The sequence below is a fragment of the Anser brachyrhynchus genome (genome assembly GCF_964034855.1).
Source record: "Anser brachyrhynchus genome assembly, chromosome: 2".
Lineage (NCBI taxonomy): Eukaryota > Metazoa > Chordata > Aves > Anseriformes > Anatidae > Anser > Anser brachyrhynchus.
The window spans coordinates 24,783,961-24,807,048 of record NC_137695.1 but is presented as its reverse complement, the minus strand read 5'-3'; positions in this window follow the sequence as shown (position 1 = coordinate 24,807,048).

Below are 23,088 nucleotides of genomic sequence, written 5' to 3'. Positions count from 1 at the left end.
CTACCTCTTACCAGCTAAGCTGCTTCTAGGATCCTCCAAGGTGAATATGTCTACATTTATAGAAGCAGATCACTAAATAAAACCGGTGACAGTCTATTTCCATGCACTGTAACCAGTAAAGTACACGCTCCCACTCAGGAACATAACACGTTTTGAAACAAAATGAAGACAGATCCTCCTTTCTCCCTTGCACTGAGTACACAGGACTGACACTGTATGACGTTCATACACCTAGCAGAATTACTTCTGTTTGAGATTATAATATGCAAAATGCAAAGCTGACTCATACACTATGGAGAATACTTTCAAACTGAGAAGCAGAGATGAGCTGAATATTAGAGGGGCCAGGAGAGGCAGAGATGCTGATCAGATGTAAAATGGAAATCTGCAGCTCTGTGAAGGGGACCAGGCTACGGATGAGGTGCTGATATCAGGAGTTTAAGCCTGCGATGAGCCCTTTTGTTGATTTTCTCCAGCAGAACGAGGTAAGGTTTGTTCATTGTGTTCATTTGCACCTCAGCTGTATAATCTCATGCCTCAAGTTTTTCTGGGACTTTTAGGCAAAGAAATAGGGATCTTTTATTTCCCTTCTTCCCTCAGACTTGAACTCTGTGACTTTTTTGGCTCCCATCTGAAGCATCAGAGATAAGTCTCACCTAGAGCCTGGACAGGCTATATTGGCGCTTCTATTGAAACACAAATGTCTCAGGTGCCTTCAAGGTGTACGCAGAAGGCTATACATACCACCTGCCAGATCTGGGTTTGCAAAGGGATTTTCTTCAAAATCAGATTGGTGGGAATGGTTGAATGTTATCTACATTCCTCTGTAGGACAGAGTGTGGTATAAAGGTTAGGATCATCTGATAATCAACTAAGAGCATGAATGCTAATGAAAACTCAAATCAGCAGTGAAACTCTTGACCCCCAGCTGTCTCTGCAACATACAACAGTGTGTTGGGTCTTTTGCTACAGATCCGCCTGTTGTTACAGGGAGTTGGCAAGCTTTCTGCGGCTCCTTTGTGCCTGAACATTTACTGAATGGTCAAATGCACTAACAGAGGGCTGGGCACAGTAATCTAAATGGTTCTTTACAGACCACAGTCATGTAATAACTTTACTTTTTTGCACAGGCAGTGCAGCTATGTGAACAACAGAAAGGTGGGCGATGTGCCCTAGCAGGGGCATCACGAAGCAGCAGATGTTCAGTACACTCGGTTTCCAAATGAGTGACCTGGTGGTCGTTCACTAGGAGCTGGGGCCATGAGCATGTGTGCAATGCTACTGGGACAGACCTCCTGAACTACTAACAGTGACCTTTTCTAAAAAATTCAGTTCTAATATTCAGTATCTGCTTCTGCTCTGATGCTGTAAAATTCCTATGCAGTTGTTTCACAAAAGCTTCTATTTCAATATGTCTTAAATATCGTATTAAAAGAATTATTCTGCTATTATCATTTAATCCAATGTGGTACGAACATGACATTTGACAGCCTATGACTGAAAAATCCAGCTGCCTTTCTGGATTACCAGCATAAAGTTTTACAGCTGTATGTGGCAAGCTAGTAGGGTCAGCAAAAAACGGAGCCTGAATTTTCTATGCAGATCAGTAAAGCTGCCGCTGAATTGTTATTCTTTCCCTTAGTGGGAGCCTCAAGAGACCAAATGAGCTGAATTATCTTCTCTTCACTAGTGGACCCATCTCTCAGGGGAAAGGTCAGAAATAAGACATGGCAGGGAGTGTAGGAAAAGGGTTGGGTACACTTTGAAGTCTTCAGACGTGTGGTAGTCGATAACTCAGGTGTGAGGGCCCACCTAAACAGCCATTCTGTTTCCCACTTTACAAAAATCCTTGCATGAAACTTCTTCCCATGGAAATACATTTTAGGTGGTCGGGCTGAAGCAGGATGAGGGTTATGCTTGGCAGCAGGTGGTTTTTGTAAATTAGTGACCAGAAGGAAGTCGGGTGTGTATCCCAGCATATGAAGCTCCTGCACAGCCCAGCCATCCCTGCCCTCCACACAAGCAAGGACCGTCGAGGTCGTGACACAGCAGAGTACTCACAGGTTACTTGTGAGGTAGAGAAGCAGGTTCGTAACACTAATATTGGTTAGTGAGAGCTTGGGGCTTCAAAGCATTATGCTGCATAAACCCAGAACAAAGAAACAGTCACTACCCCAAAGTTTTACTAAGTAGTAATTTAATCTGAGTAATCTCATCTAAGTGATTTACATTTTAATAAATCAGACTAGCAAAATGTGAATAATATAGAAGGCACAGAGCTCATTTCATTTAATTTATTTATTCTGGAAAGGGGGAAGAGTATCCATTTAGGAAGCAGACTTTGGGCACATGGCAATCAGGTGTGGTTGAGAGATATTTCACAAAACTAGGAACTGATTCAATTTTTGTTGAATGCATTCCTTACAGTGATTTCACTTCGTTATATTACTATCCATGGAATATACTAAACACTCTCTGAATAGTTACAATTCTTTAGAATTTTGAGCTAGAAAAATCACAGCTTGTGATGAAGAGTGGAAAACTTCAAATGTGGAAAATATAACTCTTCCCTCCCAACACTGAATAGCTTTTTTTTTCTGAAAAACAGCCAGCAAACCACCCTAAATTGCTTTAAAATTACATTGAGGAACACAATTGCAATATATTAAAAAGGTTGACACACACAAAAAAATCGTTCTTCTCAAAAAAGACCAACTTGTGTTCAGTCGCGATGAATGGCTCAGCTACAACACAACAAAGGGTGCAGAAGTCCGGCTCTCTTTCCTCGGGCAGCACTTTCACAGAAAACAAACGGGTTGTTTCCTGGGGAAGATGAGGCGACACATGAAAGCTAGGCAAGGAGTAGATGGGAACAGTGAAGAAGCACCAGGAAAGGCAGGAAAGAGCGGACTTCAACAACAAAAAGCCGGCTGTTAATAAGCAGTAGCAAGGTAATCCTCCAAACGTGATCCTGTGTAATTAAGCGTGGAGCTGCGGGGAACCTGGCACAGAGAGGTACGACTTCACAGTTATGAACAGCGAAATGAACCCAACCACTCGAAATCTGCTGTTTTCCTTCTCTTTCAACTCAACACTCTACTTCTGTAAACATGCCCGTGTGGATGAAATACTCTTCCTTTCTGAGCAGTGGTCTTCACAGATGCTTTCCTTCCGAGCAGGACCATCCCCACACCGTGCGGCATCATCGCCAGCCTCCCCGTGAACAAAGGGAAAGAGGGAGAGAGAAGGGAGGAAAAGCATGATTTACATCACAGTCACTCCTCGAGGCCCCCGTAGGCTGGGCTGGCCCAGCAGCTCTGCCACGCGTGGGGCATGCAGAGGGTGCCAGTGGAAGCAGGAGAGACGGGGAGCGCTGGTGGCGAGGATGGGGAAAAGGGACTGAGCAGGCTGGTCTGGTAACTGAAGGTTCGTATAGGCAATCTGTATCACTTTCATTTAAATGACAGATGGGCCCTCTGAGGGGAGCCTCTTTTGTGGCCTGGCCAGTCAATGGCACAGCCGGGGATAAAACCCAGGGGTGAGATGTCCACCCCTCCTTCAGCCTTTTACTATGGGATCAAAGGGCTGGAGAATGGGTAAACCTTGGTTGCAGAATGGCAGGGCTCTCAGGCAGGTCACACAGGGACAGTCATGTGCTGCCCCTGAGGCTCTCCAGACGCTTCCAGGGCTGGAAGTGTGCGGTGACCTCCTGGTGGGACGGTGCCTGGGCACAAGAGTGCACTGGGATGCTGAGCAGGGCAATCCAGCAAGGACAGCACAAATCACTCTGACCTGGAGCTGCAGGGGAGCCTCTACAAACCCAGAACAGGAAAGGATTTAAGCCATTTTCCTAACCTGACCTCTGTGCTGAGCCTCTGCCAAAGTTAGCACAATTCGAATATTTCCTACGTGTGTGTGTCCCAGTGTCAGCACTGGGTATTTGACTCTTACGGTACCAATTTCTGCTCAAACAGCTTTTACCATCTCAGCTTTTCCCACTCCTTCTAACGTAAAATACCTTATCAGCAGCCAGTTAATTACAGCAAGCATTTGAAGGCTAGGGATGAACTGAGAACAGCTGAAGCGGCCATAGGAATTTAGGGAAGCAATATTAATTGAATTATCCCAATTGCAAGCAGAGGTTTGTTCTCCAGAGTCCCACTACCACAAAATTGAGGCGATCCGTTCCAGCTCCCAGCCCCAAAGCAAGGCTACCAACGCTCAGCCTCTCCTAGCAGATGCTGATCTGAGTGGTGCTTAACAGGCTCAGTGATGGAGATCCTGCAGGCTGCCTCTGCAGCCTCGTCCTGATAGTGAGAAACATTCACTTCAGTGGCTCACTGCTCCAGAGGGTCCAAATCTGGCCTTTGAGCTTAGGCCCATCTTTGAAAAAAGTACTCCCAAGTTTTACCTTTTTCTTTTGCAAAAGTGAAAACAAATAAACTGTCTCCTCCCTGATAAGGTGTGCTTAAATGATGATGAGTTTCACACCCTTTTGATTGCTCTCCCAAATGTCTTTTGACACTCGTTCCTACCTCCTGTACCAAAGGAGGAGGTGTGATATAACCAGCAACCCAAAAGAAAGCAGCAAGTGCAGTTCTTGACCGAATGCCCTCTCTTTCTAACCACTGTTTTTAAACCTTTATTTTCCCAGGAAGAACAATTTTACCAAGTGCCTGGTAAAGCAAAGGAGTATGAATTCCTCAGCAGTGAAGCGAGCAATCTATCAGGTGAAAAACAGTGGGAATAGGATTTCTGTTAGCAAGGCTGATTCAACCTTTACTACTCATGAAGATTTTGACGGATTATGTGATATCAAGTCAAGCAAATGTACACACCATTACATTAATGCAGTAAGATGTTCTTTGGCGGCTTACCCCTAAGGACCCTGCAGGACTGTGAGGGTGCTAGCAGTGCTGTCCAAGTCTGAAGAACTTTGATGACAGTAAAATGGAGACATCTGAAACTATTGAAAAAATATGGGTTCAGCTGAGTGGAGCACATCACTGTCCAGGGATGTGTCTGCTTTATATCCATCCAAAAACTTCTCCTGAGTGGAAATTAGGTAGCCAGCATTGTGCTGAAAAAGCACTGATTTTGCTCTTTTAAGGAAATGTATCTCCCTTTTGGGAAGGGATGCATTGCTAAATTCACCAGTCTTGAATCAGATGTTGAGATAGTGTAGATCTGATGGAGAGGGAACACGTTACACTCCAAATGAAACAAAATCAAACAAGAGGGGTTTCTGTCTTCTGCAGCCAGAAAGACAGAGCCTGCAGAAATTATAATAAGGCACTGCTGTGACTCATTGCATCAATAATAATTTGCCCAGTATCTGGGCGTCCTGCTGGATTTATCTGTTGTCTTTTGTCTTATGCTTTATATGCAAGAAATCTGGGGCAGAAATCATCTTTTCTGTTTGGACAGGAGGCATCAAGCTCTGAAAGTGCTAATTGCTGCCCTAATATAAACTAATAAGCAATAACAATCACCACATAATGACTGGATACTGGGAACGATGGCAGGGCATGCTGTTCTCTCTGGTAGCAACTGACGGTGTAGGAAAATTGGGTAATTGTCATCTACTACTGCTGACTGAATCAGAAAAGGGTACGTCCTGTATTTATGTCGGTTGGGGTGCTCACCAGATTATCTATGAAGTCAGGCTTGCCAGCTCTTGAAATGCAATTTGGGAGATAACTGGATCAGTTCTTCCCAACGGATGTAAAGCAATGAAGGCTCTGATGAGAGACAAAAGGGGAAGGATTTGGTCAGAAGAACATAACTTCCAAATTAAACACAAGGAAAAAAAAAAAAGCTCAAAGAAGGGCTTTAGGAAGGAAGGGGGGAGAAAAGCAGAGATAAAGAAAAATAGAGATACTGTAGAGGGATCATGGTTGTCTGTTAGAGTGCATGTCGTTGGGCATGGGAATGAAAGGAAGATGTCGTCATCCCATTTTCTGTGCACTGAATCTTTAAATTGTAGATGAATCTCTTTCCCTGCTGTGGGGGCAGCTCCGAAGCAGCTGCTGTCTTGTGCTTCAGTGCAGAGGCAGAATAGTGCCAGAGCAAGGTGCTTTCCTCCTCTTTGCTGGCTATAACTTCTTTTTAAAATATTTTATTTGAATTTATTTTTTGCAATCATAGAATCATAGGATATCTGAGTTGGAAGGGCCCTAAAAGGATCATCGAGTCCAGGTCCTGGGTCCCCAAAGGACAACCCCCTCAAAAAAATGTAATTAAAAATAAAAATAAAACCATGTGTCTGAGAGTGTTGTCCAAATGCTTCTTGAACGCTGCCAGGCTTGTTGCCGTGACCACTTCCCTGGGGAGCCCGTCCCAGTGCCCGACCACCCTCTGGGTGCAGAACCTTTCCCTAACCCCCAGCCTGACCCTCCCCTGTCCCAGCTCCATGCCGTTCCCTCGGGTCCTGTCGCTGTCTCCAGAGAGCAGAGCTCAGCGCCTGCCCCTCCGCTCCCCTCGTGAGGAAGTTGTAGACCACGAGTGTTCTCCTTCTACAAAAAGCATAAGAAATCTAGCCTGGAAGAGACAAGCAATCTATTCTGTCAAATAGGACTGAAAATTCAGTCCTGTGTTGGCAAATGTAACTGTGCTGGGCACTGACTGCACCCACTTAGAACCATCCCCACAAGCAGGAGGTACCAGGGTGGCACCACGCACCAGCAAGGCTGGACATCAGAATACATGTACATCCATGCTGCAGCATCACATACACACACAGCTTTCTCTCAGCCCTATTTGGGTTATCTCCATCACTACTCAACCTGAAAATGTGCCATCAGTAGTCAGTTCAGAGCATCATGCCCTTAAGTGTGGTCGGAACTGCTCCGATTGCTGCTTTTCTTGTTCATCTCCATATTGACAGAGCCAGAAATCAGTGGGGTCATAGGCTTAGCTTCTGCCTTGGACTCCCTGGAATATTTCTCCCCATACACTGGACGCTGTAATGCGCAGTACAAATGCCCCATTTCTCTATGAAAGTCTCTGCCTTTTGCATAATTTCATGCAAATGGAGTCACTGCACCGCAGACCTTTAACTTGCATTAACCCCCTCAAATATCACTAGCAGTAGAATATCCTAAGGGTTATTCTCATTCCACTGTGAATTTATCCAGAAGCTAATACTCATTCATGTGTTTTTTTTTCTAAAAATGCCATAATAGCCTAAGTGCACACTTTCATCCATTAACCTCATATTGATGAAGACAGCACAAAACTCACAGGGCTAAATTCTAACCTGAGTTCAGCTCGTAGACCTCAGTGCAGTTGAATGCACAGAGCTGAGCTCCAATTTTGACTCATGCGTGAGAAACAGAAAGACTGTAAAATGTACTTGTTGTGACTATGCAGGAATTACACATATGAAAAATTACAGTGGTGCAAGTCTGTCCATCAAGAAAATGACAGCCTGAGGAAATTGTATCTTTCAGCCCTTCTTCCCCATCGGCAACACGAATTGTTTTGAAAACATTGAGTCTGACTACTCACTGCACTGGCTCCCTATAGGGGTTCTCTTCAGATTCATGTTCCCATTAAATGGCCTAAAAATTTGTGGAGGTAAGGAATGCACTTGACTACTGAATTGCTTTGGCATGAGGTATTCATCTGTAACAAGCAATAATGACTTTTGTGCAAGATGGAGAGCTTTACAGGAATCAGAGCCAGTGCTGTGGATGTTGTTTGAAGTGGCCTGTGCATTTGACAAGGTCAATAATCAACCCTAATTAGTAAAAAAAAAAAAAAAACAAAAAAAAAAAAACAAAAAAAACCACAAAAACTAGGAATTAAAAAAAAGAAAAGAAAATGCAAAGCATAGAGTTTTTAATCTTCTAGAAATGTCTATGTACATGCAATAAAAGTAATACTGTTAATGACACACGTCCTTATGTTCTGTGCCCTCAAAAAGCATTCCAATGAAGCATTCAACGACAGTGGAGGGAATATATATGAGCTTGAACAGAACGAAAAAGAATATTAGCAAATGACATACAAAATAAAAGGAAATACATGGTCTTTCAGTCGCCAGGTCACTGGGTGAAATCCAGCTTACATGCGCAGTGATGGAGGTCACTGCTATTTGATGGTTTGGTTGTCAATATGAAGTTGGCTTCTGAGCCATGGGCCATCGGAACTGTTCCTCCTTCCCAAGAAATGAAGGTACGATGTTGTTTTCATAATCCCTTATCCTTTGCTCATTTAAATTCCAATAACATTAATATTTGATAATTCCTGGTACATGCATGTACCTCTTGAATGCTTTATTACCTTGCAACTCACACATCATTATTACTAAACAAGGGTGCAGTAAAACTGCATTTGGTTTTACAGTATCTAACGAATTATTTTCTTAGGTGGAAATAACCATGCAGGAAAAAACTAGTAGAAAATCAGACCATATCTCTAACAAAATTTCTTAATCAACTGAAAGATATCTGGTACCTTTACCTTTAATTAAAAACTCTGGGGTACATTTACAGTGGCACTAAAAATACGCAAAATGTTTATGGAAAGAAAATCAAATGTAAAAACTCAAGTGACTAACAGAACTTATTATAGTTGCGGAAGGGTAGACAGACAGTCCTTCAGACTTTCTAGTTTTAATCCTGATATGTCGTAAGCCAATTTTCTATCTATCTGCAAAGTATGATATTTTTTTCACACCTTGCCTTTAAAAAGCAATAATGTATTTTCAGCTACAAAAGACTTTGCAAAAGTTTACTGAGAACACTGAATAAGACGGGTATTTTCATTTTTTATGAGATTTTTTCAGTCATTAATTTAAGCCAGCAGCATGCAGGCTGTCTGCAGCAAATAAAATATTCACAACTATGAAGTGGAAGAAAGGTAACCAAACTTCTCAAAAAAGTAAACTTGGGTTTGCCTCTGCAAAACCCATCTGTGTCACACATGCAAGAATGAACAGTGGGATAAGCTTTTATTATTTTTCAGAAAATAAAAGAAATCCCATTCAATGGCATCCCTTGTCAAAAAATACACATTTAGTAATCGAATTGGAGCGCAGAAAACATGAGAGCAATATACTTTAGAAAGAAAGGCTCTGCACCACGCTTGAATAAAACATGCTTTCACTAGCAACCTACTCATGTCAGCAGGACAATTCTTGCTTGTGTGAAGGACTCAGTAGAGGATCTCCGCAGTCAAGACCTAAGTGGTCATATCAGTTTAAAGAGTTAAATAAAATTAATTTAATGTTTTTAAACGCAGTCTCCTGTAGCTTTTTCCCCTGCAGGAGATGCGAGCAGGGCTGCTTCAGGCCAGGCAGCAGGCGGGCAGGTGCTTTGACCTAATACGGCCATGACATCTGCAGCTATTTATCAGTGGTGTTGTTGCCTATCATTTACAAGAAAGTAAAATATGCAAAATGACCTTATCCTCCCAGTCCACGTTCTTGGGCTTTGCCTTATACTCTCCTGCACCTTTGCATTTTTTATACCTCTGCAAACAGCCCTATGGCTTGGTCACAGCCCAGAGCCCAACATGTGCTTGTTGACTGCCCTGTTCAAAGTGGAAAGTTGAGAAATGAATTGTCCAAACTCTGGTGACCAAATTCAGGCCCAGCATGAGCAGGTGGAGCAGGCCTTGACGCCTGTGACCACTCACGTACCTACACAGCGCCTGGAATTGCAGGCAACCAGCTGTGAGCCTGCCCCATCCTCCTCCTTTGACTGACACCTCCTGGAGTCACACACTGCAGTGTCTTTACACGAGTTGATCTCAGATAAAAAGGCCTTAAAAATAAGAGGAGAAAGGGCAGAAGGCTAATTATTCATTTTTAAATGCTTTTAATGTCATTCAGTATGATTTGGACTCACATGGCTGATCCCAGTCCTCTGACTACAACCGTGGGGAGAGTAAACTCACTGTCACGAACTTCATAGGGCTATCCCACTGCTTGGTTAGACATTTACTGCTCAGTCTGCTTAGACCCCTGCACTATTTTTTTTAACTTATTTTACCTTTCTAACTTATCCCTAGTTATGGCCACTCTAAAACCAAGGTGAGTGACTTTATATGATTTAGGGTCGTGTTTTTACAGACTTCCGCATAACCTCAGGCTGTGACCTCTACTTTGGTGTCTCAGTTCCACAAAAATTGCTTGTATGAGCAATATTGGCACCAGCAGGGTAACAGCAGTGGGATTTTGTTGTCAGCCATTATCAGACAGATAGCTTTAGGCCAGTGTTAGTTAATGGAGGCGTGACACACACGTACAGTCCATCCAGTGTCAGACTCCGGAAGGAACCATCAAGACAGGGACAACATCTCACTGTTTAGTTTGCTGCTTTGCTCTTACCTGCCCTCACATCAAATCTGTCAGCCTTTCTAATACCAGACCTACATACAGCTTTTTGTGTCTCTGTTTCCGCTACTCAGAAGAACGCACCATTCTTTCACCTCAACATTGAAAAGGGCTGAGAAGATACCTAAAGATACATTAGATCGCACAGAAAGTTATGGGCTGAATGCATTCTAGTATTTCGGGAAACGAGATATTGTGAGGAGAACTTTCTTTGTGATTGTTTGCTGCTGGGTTTCCAGCTCCTTCCTCCAAGGCATCTGCAGTTAGCTGTTAGCTGCTCCCCAGTAAGCCACATCACCCTGCGCAGTGCAGCAGATCCACGTGCTAACTGCCAATAGTTGCATAAAGACTTGTGAGTGGGCAATAAAAATGCCAGCTGATACCAAAGTTAACATTTTGCAACGAGGCTGGAGGTTGCACAAAGAAAAAGGAAAGCAGTCATCACCGCCCCGTTTTACAGACCACAGACCCAAAACAAGGTCATGGGAGAGATCTGTATCTCTGGCCAGAGCAGCAGCAGGATTATCAGGCTGCCCTCTTTATGTATTACCCAGAAAAATCTCCAAACAAACCAGAATTGTACAGGAACGTGATGTTCGCTTATGAGAGGAATGGCCTTAAAATACTTACTCATTTTGCTTGGCATTCTGTTCTCCCCAAGCAATTTTATAGTGTGGATGGAGTATTTCAAAAAGATTCTTCATACGATGGGAAAAATTCTATTTTTTTCAACAGTGGGAAACCAACTGAACAAATTATATACTTCAACTTCTACAAACAAACTGCCTTTAGTACCTGCAATTGGGAGTACTGCAGCAATATTGGGATGAATCGATCCACCTGCCCTCTGAAAACGATCTTTTCTATACAATGTTATATGCTGCAAAATTTTATAAGCATTTATTTTAAATATGCTTTGCCTTATAACAGTTTCCTTGGCACAGGATTTCATCCACATATTTTGAAATGTCTTTAATAATTTATTCTTGAGTCCATCCATATCAATGTTTAATTGTGGATTTTAGGGGGGGAGTATAAAACATTTCAGGCACAGTCAACTCCAAATTCACCCAGTGTGGCTACACGTTATCTATGGGAGGATAGTTGTGAGGGGGAAAGTGGAGGTTTGCCAGATAAATATTGCTCAAAGAAGGTTTAAGTTTCCAAGTGATGGAATTCACACAGTCTAAGATAACGTCTTGAAAACTGGGTCATACAGGCTTGAACCTGACCCCTCTTACAAAGTCCATATACTTCCTCAGATTGCCAGCCAGTTTTATGGTCAGCCAGTCTGGAGACTTATAGGTACTGTAATGATGATGATCAGAAACCATGAGGTCAGAAGTCCGGCCCCACAAGGAGGTCTGAAGATACGGTTCCTACATTCTGTGGTAGAAAACACATCAAAGTTCCTTGGAAGAAACTCTGCATCCTTTCAGCCACCCTGGAGATGATTTTGTCAAGCTTCAGTGTGATAAATCCAATGTGAAAATGCTCAGCAATGTAAGGGTTCAACAGCCCTGCCCTATATTCTTGTTTCTGGTAGCCATTTTTTAAATCTGTCTGTAGATGAGGGAGTTAAATGTTAAATTTCACCTCCTTCCCGACTCACGTTACAAGGCTTATCTAATTCACATTTATGTGAAGTCTGATTCCCCTGCTAAGTGCTTTTACTCTCCCACCCAATTTGGCATACAACGAACAGTGCACAAAATAGCTTTAATTGATTTGTACAGGTATTAAAACAGATTATCATCTACACAGATTTGGAGAGCAGTCACTGTGTGTTAGCCAAATGGATGATGCAAACTATAATTATTTACAGAGGGTTTCTGAGAGCTGGGTATTAGCAGGGAGTAGACCATGTTAGACAGCAAAAGAATTTCACGTTTACCCATCAGATGACAAAGAAGGTCCAAACATAATCAGGAGATGAACTGAACATCCAGGAATTAATTATTTAAAACATCAGCGTGGTTATTAAGAATAAAATTTTCATACAAAGGCTCTTGATCTTAGCTATTCCTGCAAATGGTATGCATGATGAAATGCATCCATTTCCAGTGCAGACCAGAACTTTCTACCCAGGTGCAAAATGAAGTGCCTTATGCAGAAGGCACAACCGAGCATATGCGTGTAGCTCCAGCTAGAAATCCCTGCTCTAAAATCCATGCCTGCCCAATATCCGGTGGTGAATATCGACGTACTGACATATGGCTGATAAATACGCAATGCAAATTGCACCAAATTGCCACCTTCAGCATGCGATTAATAAAGGAGAGGGGGGCACAAGAGAGGCAGCCCCCCTCCTGCAAAAGCTTTTGTCCCTTATTTTGGGACGTTACTTTGTCCCTTATTCCTTATTTTGGAATACTGTCACCCATCCACCCCACCCCACACTACCACCACTGCCCATGCTCTGGCCTGGCACGGGGACGGCAGGATGGCCATGGGCTCACGGCACGGCTCCAACCCGATGCAGCACCAGGCCACGCCAGCTGCCTGTGGAAGACGACAAACCCAGGACAGGCACGCAGCGATCTTTCCGTGCAGCGTCCACAGTGGCCGCGCTTTTATAATAAATGAAATTGTGGAAGGAAAATGAAAAACCTTGCCTGGAGAAAAAGGAGGCAAGCTGTGAAGATGTTGAGTAAAAGACTCCCTTTTGTGCACAAAGGGGGGAGGTTGTTTTTCCAAGGGCACGGGACGCTTTTACATGATCAGGGCTATAGAAACTGCAAAAGAAATTGTATAGTGTGTTCTTTAATCAAATGCCTATGACAGCTGAATTAAAACATTATTTAATGGAGTTTGCTCTGAGATTTGAAGTTTGTTTCTCTTTGTTCCGCAGCCCAGGAGACCACTCTTTCTTTATGTCTCCCTGATGTATGAAATCACTGCAGTGTCCCTCACACTGCTTCAGGAATAACGAAGGCTGGAAAAATACTTTTCTCAGGTAATAAACTCATAGCTGGCCTGATTTTTTTTCCCTTTTATAATGAATATGCAGCTGAACAGTCAGTCTCCTTATTCAGCAATGACCAGTGCACAGTTCTGACCAAAACCCTGTTGTTGCAGCTGATTTTGAAAGGTGTCTGTTCAGAAGAAAGTAAACGCCAAAGAAACTCTCTCCTGTGAGTTTTATGCTATTGCACAATAACACACACAGCTTCTAGGCTTTGACTGAAAAATAAGTCTTGAAAGATAACTATTGAAAAATACTTACATTACAGACTTTAAGGGGACTTTTCACACAATGTTAGCTGCTTACTTACATGGTTGCACAGAGGTCTGAGGACAAAGTATTAGTAATAATTATTGTTCTCTAAAAACATGCAAAAGCGTTCAGGAAAGGTTGGGCTTGGTGTTCAAATGCTGCATAATTTAAAATATTGATTATTCTATGGTATGATTACAAAAAAAAAGAAACGAACAAACAAACAAAAAAAACCACTTCCCAGCAAAGCTTTGAGAAGTATTAACTAGCTCTAGAAAGGTACCAGGATGGGTTTCATAGTTATAGAAATTTATTGTATATCCACATGGATTTTTTCATCCCCAAGAACCTCAAAAGGCATATAAACCAGGACTGAATTTTATCTTATGGTTATAGGAAACATGCAGTTTCTGTTTTCAAAGCCCCATTCCAGCTTATAGGAGTTGTCTGCTTGAGCTAAGGTCGGCCACTTTTTCTGCAGTGCATGGGCTGATGTATTGTGTGCAGGTCCAGCACAGTCCTCTCCCACCCTCTGGCCTGATCTTCCTTACCGTGTATTACTATCTACATGTTTCCTCCTTAGCTAATGGAATAAAGGAAACCTGATCAAATTTCAAAGGCTGAAATACTTACCATACAAATAAAAGAGTAAAATGAAATCTGATTGTGGTAGACCCAGATTTTATTCAGAGATGTTACTGGTATTGGTTTTAGAAATCAGTGAGACTAAAAAAAAAATAAAAATCTTGTCAAATAAAATCTTACAGTGAAATTAAAAATTTCTGCTGAAATTGGAAAATAAGTTATTATTGTGTAGTAACACCGTTTTGAAAACAATGCCATATAACCTTTAATTACTTCAGTTTAAATGTATTTATTTATGGCACTCACCGCTGACCTATTCTTATCTTACGATCTTTTTATAGGCAACTGTTCTTTCACAGTAGCCCTTCTTCTGTGGATAGAGAGACTTGTACTTTTATTATAACTAAAGTGCAGGTATAGCTTTGTCAAGACAAAGTAATTACATCAAACACAGACCTGATCTAGTCTAATAATGACAAAGCTACACAGCTGAAATGCATGCTCCTCTCCTCCTGGGAAATCTAAAACCCACAGAGGTGTTGCTTCAGGTAAATACATCTTAGAGGCTTTCTGGTTTCGTTGCTCACTGATGTATTTGTCATTACCAGAAGAGGATGTCATGGGACAGAATTTAAAGTTTTTTGGAGAGCAGGCGACATAGAGCTGGCCTTAATTTGTGTTTTTTTTTCTCTAAAGTTACTTGGCATTGTGGATCTCTAAATAAATATCAAGTGATTCACAATCAAACAGGCAAGCAAGAAACGACAAGTGTTTTGACAGTGCTCAAAATACTTTGAGGTATTTTTAGCATATTTCTGAGTCGTATTAGCTTAACCTGTAATAGAATATAAATGAGCCCATATGGCAGAGATGTAATTATGTTCCATGTGAGAAATCCCTGTGGTAGATTTGGGGAAAAAAACTCACCACATGTGCCTTCTGGAGGGCACGATTTACACATGATTACCTACTCATTTGCATCGAGAAGAATATGAAGTAACACAATGCTAACAACACTGTAATGAAAAGGGCAAGCAAAGACTCCAGATCCCTGGGGGTGCTGATCCCTCTGACTGACATCCAGTTAGGAGCAGGGAATTCTTCCCTTTAGGGAGTACATTTTATGAAGCGATCTTTGATTATGTGGGCACAGTAATCACGAGTCTTAATTATTATTACTGTGAGAGAATGGGCTACAAATCTCCAGGGAACGTCTCTGTCACAGATACTTTGCCGGCGATTGCTGAAAATGAGTGTTTTCCCAAGGATCATTTTCATTCCAACCTGATATTTAGCTGAAGTTTCTTTGACTACTAGTCATGAAACATTAAATATAGATTAGAGGCAGAGAGATGTTGAAAGTTAAAATTCACCGGAGGTGCACACCCGTGCACTTGAGAGACAGCCCCAAATGTTGTCCAGATGTTGTAGCAACAAGGCTGAGGGTTCCCAAGCTGCAGCACAGCCACAACAGAAGAGAAAGTGGATGTTTAGCATTCCACCGGCCTTCTGTTTAGTTTACTTGTAGTGTATTAATTTAGCAGAAAGTCCTAACAGCCTGTTAGCGGTAGATGTTACCAAGTGTACACTACCCTGAAAGAATGAAGAAATTCTTTTATAGCAATAAAGGGAGTAATTCAAAGCATGTAATTGATTTTCCACATTTTCAAACTGTGATAAGACTAAGCTTTAGCAACAGAAACATATGTTTGCAGTTTTGTCAATGTTCCTCAATGAATAATAATAAAAAAAAAAATAGGACCTATAACTTATTGGTTAGATTGTTAACATGCATTGGGCATTTCAGTGGCTATTAAAGCACTTGCCAAAATAATATCATCTTCTCAACAGACTCAGAGGTGGTAGGGATTGTTTTATGCCACAGGACATGTTTTCGTGATTATCTAAACTAGCTCTTTTCGCAGGGGAACGTGACAGAAGAACATCACGGCTTTCTTAATGAGCTAATGTCACATTTATATGCCATCCTCCCTTACCTCCTCCATCCTTTTCACTCCAGAGTGGCTTCACGACACAGCTCCTGTCTTTGCTTACCCCTGCAGCATCCTAGCCCACCTGCTGAGCGGTGCGGTGTCTGATGGCCATGCTGCCGCCCTCAGTCTTCACTCCAGGTGTTAAGGTCCACTCTGAAGCTCCTGATGAACCTCCCTGATAACGTCCACCAGAAGAACTCAGAGCAGAAGCATTTGAGTAATTTCCAAATGTCAAGCAGTGCACTGCAGGACAGCAGCAGAAGGCTCAGGTGAACCCCTGCAGCTGTCATTTCAGATAGAGCTGAAGTCCAGAAGGAACATTTAGATTTATTTAACCTGGCCTTTTGCCTCAAACAAGCCTCAGAATTGTATCAGGAATACCTGCATCAAATATAATAATTTGATGATGTGTAAGAACTTTTTTTTTTTTTTTTTTTTTTTTTTTATCTTTTGGAAAGATAGACTCTGAATTTAAAGTCAAGTAACAGAGTTTCCAGCAAAACCTTTCAATGTTTCTCTCATTAAGCAGTTTTATTGTTAAAAATACATGCTTGCTTACATATTAACCATGCCAACATTTATCAGTAGAGTTCAGAAAGGTATTTGTGTTCTCCTGACACCAGAAAGAAGACAGTGCAGAGTGCTATGGCCAAACTACCAAGCCCCAGGCACTTGTCGTGATGTTTCAGCAAGAGGTCACTTTCCTGTCCTTACAGGAAACTTTACAACTTCAGTCTTCTTCCCATCTTGCATTGTGAGAAACCTCAGATGCTTAGTAGCTCCTTTGTGGGAAGGAAAAAAAAAAAAAAAAAAAAAAGACAGCCTCAGAACTACCTTATTTATCAGAACAAGCAAGGAAGGTATGGTAAATTTGAGTCCTGAGTCCTATTCCTGATCTCTTGGCCTTGGAGCTAACATTTGAACACAGCTTTTAAGTCCTGCTAGGCATGCTAATCCCCAACGTGCAGGCTCAGATTCCCCTTATATTTCAACAAATACTCATGGAGACCAGCAAAGGCTGAGATGGCAACACTCATTGGGACCCACCAGAGAGCTGCAAAGCTTCCAGTGGCTGATGTAGTTACAGTGGAGAAGGAAACAGAGGGTCATGTCACCACATGTCATTTGCCCCGACTCTCGTGATAGAAGATTTGCCAAAGCAAGAAGGAAACAGCTTGGAGGGATGCCTCCCCCCGTTTGCAGCATGGGGGTAAGAAAACCATCTTTTGGCATGGTGAGGAGTTGGCAAGGCTGACTGAGAATCAAACAGGGCAAGGGGGAAAAACCCTCAAAGACTGGAAGCGAGCTGGTTCACGTTTACTCCCTCAGGACAGCACAGAGCATCCCCCACAGAGGATGCCTTCACGGGTTTTAAACCAGGTAAGCAGGCTTCAGGTAATAGGAAATGGGGATACAAGACCCTTTAGACTGAAGTCTATAGGCTTGAGTTTGGCAGATTAATTTGAAGGATTCAAGTTTGTCACCATCTCATGACCATTTGGTGCCAGGTAGCAGTGGATGATGCTCTTGTGTGACTCCCTCATGGACAAACACAGCGGAGATCAGCATCTGAACCAAGGCACGTCCCTGGAGGTGGAGGAAAGGGGACTGTGGAAGCCAGGGGTCCCCTCTGGGCCTCCATGGGCAGGGATGGTTCTTCTGGAACCATGGTGGGCAATGAGTTTGTGGAGCCAGAAGCTGGAGCTTCCAGCACAGAGAGGGGTTTTAAAACACATGAAGTATGGAGAATGGCTGAGTGACGTGCTTGCTGCCCCCTTTCCCCACAGGAACTGGTATTTGTAGAGTCACAAGGCTTTTCTTCTACAAAACAATAAAACTAAAAAGGCAAAATGCCAGTGAATTCATTCTGCTGTTTAATCTGACAGCCTGGAAGAAACAGAAAAACAAACAAAATCCCCAATGGTTGCTCCATCCCATCCCTCCTCCATACGTGCCTCCTCCCTTTCAAAAGCTATGCACAGAGAAAACACAAAAGGAATGCTGCTGACTTCCCCAGGGTTTAGAGAGCTGTTTGCAGTGACCACTGCAGGCACTGTTGTTTGTGTGGATGTTTTAACAGAGGCAGAACATAACTGCTCAGCTCCAGGTTCCGGCAGGTTGTGAGGCCTTTGCCAGTAGGTGTGCAAAGTGCAAAGGACACTATAGACTGTGCAAGGCTCCCTACACAGGGACAATGGGAATGGAGGGGGCTCTGGTCTCTCTCTATATAACCAAACACTTGATAAGCTCTGCTCTTGCTGGTTTCTACTTTCGGTTTGCACTTAAGAACTCCAAATAAACAGAGCCTTCATGCAAGAACCCTCTTCAACAGAAAAATTTATTTTGCTGCTTTCTAGCCTCTTTTGTTGTTGTTGTTGTTTTGCTGTAGTTTAGAATATAATTTAAAAAAAAAAAAAGAAAAAAGGGAAGAGATACAGGAACTGCATGTGCTTCACTGCAAATGCTGCTGATGTAATTCTCTTTGAAGTGAAGAGCAAAACTCCTTTGGAAGTTAATAAGAACAGGATCAGGCCCTCCACACTGAACTTGCACTGAAAGCAGATAAGATCTCGAATCACTCAGAGCCAAGCATGTTATTTGTGCAGCATAGGCAGGCTGAGTCAATCTCTGAATATTTTTAATGGGTGTCAACGTGAAGTGTTAATTCCACAAGTTATGTTGTTTTGCAGTTTGCCTGTGCCTGCTCTCCAGGCTGCCTCTGTGGATGGTACACATCCCCTTACTGCCTGTGAAGAAAAGCTATTTCCAGAACTGCTGCAATAAAAAAAAAAACAGTTCTGAGAAAATATAAAATGGATTTTTTACAAAGAATTGGAAAAACAAATGATGGTAGAAATACCTGCTAGACATTCATGTTAGCAGCATGCATACAAGTAAAAGTAGCCCCATTTCAAATAGGTATGACTACTTCTTTTAAAAGACCCCAAAATCAAAACAAGCATTTTGCAACTGATCATTTTTGAGAAACTAATCTTGTTCTCCTTTTTTTGACAAAACAGAGGAGAGAGGTACTGAAGAGTCAAAGATCCTTAGATAATATCTGCCCCTGGATAGTACTGATATACTCCTAATAAACAGGATCAGAAAAACATTGAAAATATTTTTAAACCCGATGAACTGAGCTAAGCACTAAGAACGGCTTCTGAATGGGAAATTTTTATTTGTGCCTTTACCTTTTTTTGTCCGCAGGATCTCAAAGCAATTCCTAATGCGTCTTGAACCCAAGAAGAAATTATGGCCCTACTGAGGCCAACGGGAGACTTGCTATTGCCTTCTGCAGGATCAGGATTTACCCTTACTGTAAAGGCATCTTAAGAAACACTGGGCCCAACTGCCCACTTCTATGGAAAAAGTCAGCTGGAAACATAGCAAAGCCTACCACACAATTTCCTTTTCATTCTCCCCTGAGGGGAGATTTTTAATCTCGGAGTGGAAAACAGGATCCAGGAAAAGCCAAAGGAAAGCCTGTGGTTGCCATCCAGAAGGAGCTCCCCGACCCGCCACAGCCGCAGCCCTGCGGCCCACCCCTGCCCTGGCCCGGGGCCTGCCCAGCACCCCGGGGCCAGGCTGAGGGGGAGGCCGGGCACCGGCGAGGGCGGAGGGGAGGCTGCTTGGCGTGAAGCAATCAGGAGGATTTTGTCTTGTCATGATTCAGGAACACACAGACAAAAGCTGTTCTTCTGCTGGCTCTGGGACATGTTGCTGGAGGAGCTCCCCATGGTTTCTGCAAGCTCTGATGAGCCGTTCCTTTTCCACAGGAGTTATGGTGGCTTGCAGATACCTTTGGCAGGGGAAGCACCAATCCTGCAGACGCATAGTTCCCAATTCATCCCAAACCTGGCCTGTGCAGATGACCATCTCCTGTTATAACCCCACCAGCGAGTGATCCCTCCTCCTCCTGCTTCCTTTACCTATCCTCACCCATGTGCTGCAGCCTCCTCCTTTCCCAGGCCCCCATTTCTGCCTCTCTCTCTCTCTTTACCCCTAGCACTGGGGGACAGGAGCCCTACCACAATGCCAAGGTCTACCAGCTGATGTAACCATTGTCACATTTGGGCTTAGGACTCAAGCTTCACCCCGCAGGAGCTGCTAACCTTTGCCTTTACGTCAGGAAGCAAAGAAGGCACTCAGCCGCCATGTTACATCGATGCCAGTCACAGCTTGTGACTGGAATGGGACGGATCCCATATCCTTACCTTTGCGGCTGGGCACCATTTGTTTCTAATAATTTCACTAACACTGAAGTTAACCCCTTGAACACGTTCCAAAATTTTCTTTCGCTTCTCTCTGAATTAGTAGATTATTATTTTTTAATTAAGAAGTAAATAAATAAGCTTTTTGACTTTTAACTGAGGGCTTCGTGCTAAGAAGTGACTAATTCCCCTCTGTGTTCACAGAAAATAAAAGTAAAGCTTTTACCATTACAGACAAAGAAGTACTGAAAAGTTAACAAGAGTCACAGTAAAATCTGACTTTGTGATGAGCTGTTTCTTCTGCAATTTTTTTCAGTTACGTAAATATTTTGAGAAGCCCACCTGGAGGTTTGTGGGTTTTTTTCCTTTTTCCTTTTTATTTCCTCTTAACATGCATTTGCACAGGAGTAGGCTATAAATGAAACACTCGTTTTCCTGAAGGCAATCATGAAGGTGTGATTGCACCCTTTTCTTCTCAATTTTATACAGAGCCAATTTATCATAATGCAGTCATATTTGAATTTGAACAAGTGGAAAATCCTTATTTGCTCACACTACACTTCCAGTATTAACTCAAGATCAGCTCCTTTTAGATAGTATTTGTGCTTGTACTTAACAGTAAAATGTCGTGAATAAAGAAACTGTTGAACAACTCCAGAGCAAGTTTCTTCTCTGTTTGGCCAGCAATGACTTTGTGATGAACGCTGCCTGGTCAGTCCTCAAGAATAAACCAGTAACTGAATGAGCTGGGTTCTGGCAGGGGTCAGGGCAATGCAACTTCCAGTGGAGTCTTCAGGGATGGCATGGGTGAGCGAGCAGCAGAAGAGGAGCCACCGAAGGCTGGCTAGGGATGTTGCAACGGAGTGTACTGCCGGGATCTTCCTTTGTCAACTGCAGGGATTGAGGGCAGCCAGGTAGCCTCCACCCCAGGTAGGTGGGGGAAAAACAAAACAAGAGAGCCAGCATGGAACCTGGTTAGCCAAGAAAACGTGCCAATTCAGCATGCCCCCAGTAGTGCTTTTGCCAGTAGGACACCCATGGAGTTCACAGAAGAAACAAACGTCACCTCTGAGGGAAGGTGGGTGCCCAAGTGCCCAGGATGGGGCAGCAGGCATTTTATCGATGGTAAGCAACCTGCCAGGGAGGTCTGACATGCTCTTGTCTTTCTAAAACAGACTGTCAACTACCAGGCTATCCCCCATTTCTGTAGTACTCTAGGCACGGTAGTGGTCAAACAAGTTACCAGTGAGAACGCAATAGTAATTAACATGAAGAAGGCAACACGACAAGTCACACAGCACTGATGAGTCATTGTCAGTCTCAAATACAGTAATGTGACCAACACTGAGTCACAGAATGTAAAACTGTCATAAAAGATCTGAATTATACAGACAAGTATGCAACAAAACAGCATAAAGACATCCCACCTCAGGGACACAGGGCCACTTTTATTTTTCTTGTAATCTTTGTCATCAAAATGTCCCATGATAAATGACTGTTTAAAATCGTGCTGCATTAAGTAGCTAATATTAGCAAAGTTCTACTAGAAGTAGATTAAAATACTGTTCCCCTTCACCCAAAGGGATTCTGGTGATATCACAACACAAACAATTTAATTTGATGTGATGCACTACTGAACTGTGGCAGCCTTACATGTTAGCCAACAACATCACCTTATTAGACGTTGCAGACCATTGATAATGAAATTATCCCAAAGTCAGTTAATTGCAGAGAAAAGTCCATCTCTTCTGTGTATGTTTGAAGAAGTTGTTTCTAAGATAGTCCATCAGAAGCCCACCGTGGTGGCTGATGCAACCCTCCCAACATAGCAAGTTTACGTTGTAGTTTAACAGTTACCATGAACGTCCCACTTACGTGCAGTCACGTCACGTCCCATATTACAAGCACGGCTATGAAGCCTTAGGATATGGGGAGAAGGTAAGGCTTGTGGGGTCTCCCAACTGCAGCATTTCATGTGACATCGATGACTGAACGCGGGTCTTCATTAAGTGCTGTCTGACTAGAAGATTAGAGTTTATTTATTCAACCTCAAGATAAGCAACTTAATGCTGCTGATTTGAATGCAAACAAGGGCAAGACCTCATGCATGGAAGACTCTCTGATGTGGTTACACTGGAAGTTTAGACTAAACACAAGTTGAGATCTGAAACACAGTTGTCAAGGCCTACAAAATCAGGATGTTTTCTTAAAATATTTAAATTTTTTGAAGTGTTTTCTACAACTAAACTGTCAAAGTGGTATTGCTTTTATCTGCAAGTTGTTGCACATGCATATATTGTTATTAAGGCCTATTTTGCTAATTCACTGAAATCTCTCTCATGACAGTAACAGTATTTGCATCTCCATTCAGTGTTCATATAAGGAGTTATTACTGACCTCAAATGACTAAGTAAATGCAATTAAGCCTTTCTTTCTGTAGGGCATAGTATTATCTAGTCTGCTTTAATAAAGTCATTGGGCTACTCTCAAATCAATATGGGGCCTCAAATGTTTGTGATGTGTTCAGGACCCAATCCTTGTGTGCTTAGTTTGTCCTTACATAGTTATTTCACATCTTAAAGTGTTTGGAGACTTCTAAAAACCGAACTGTGCAAAGCAAAGCCTCGGCCTAAGCCACCAAGCCTTACTTACTAAACCCACTCTAACCTATTTTTAAAATTATGGTACTACTATTTCAAAACTGATCAGGAACTTCAGAACAAAGCCTTTCCCTGG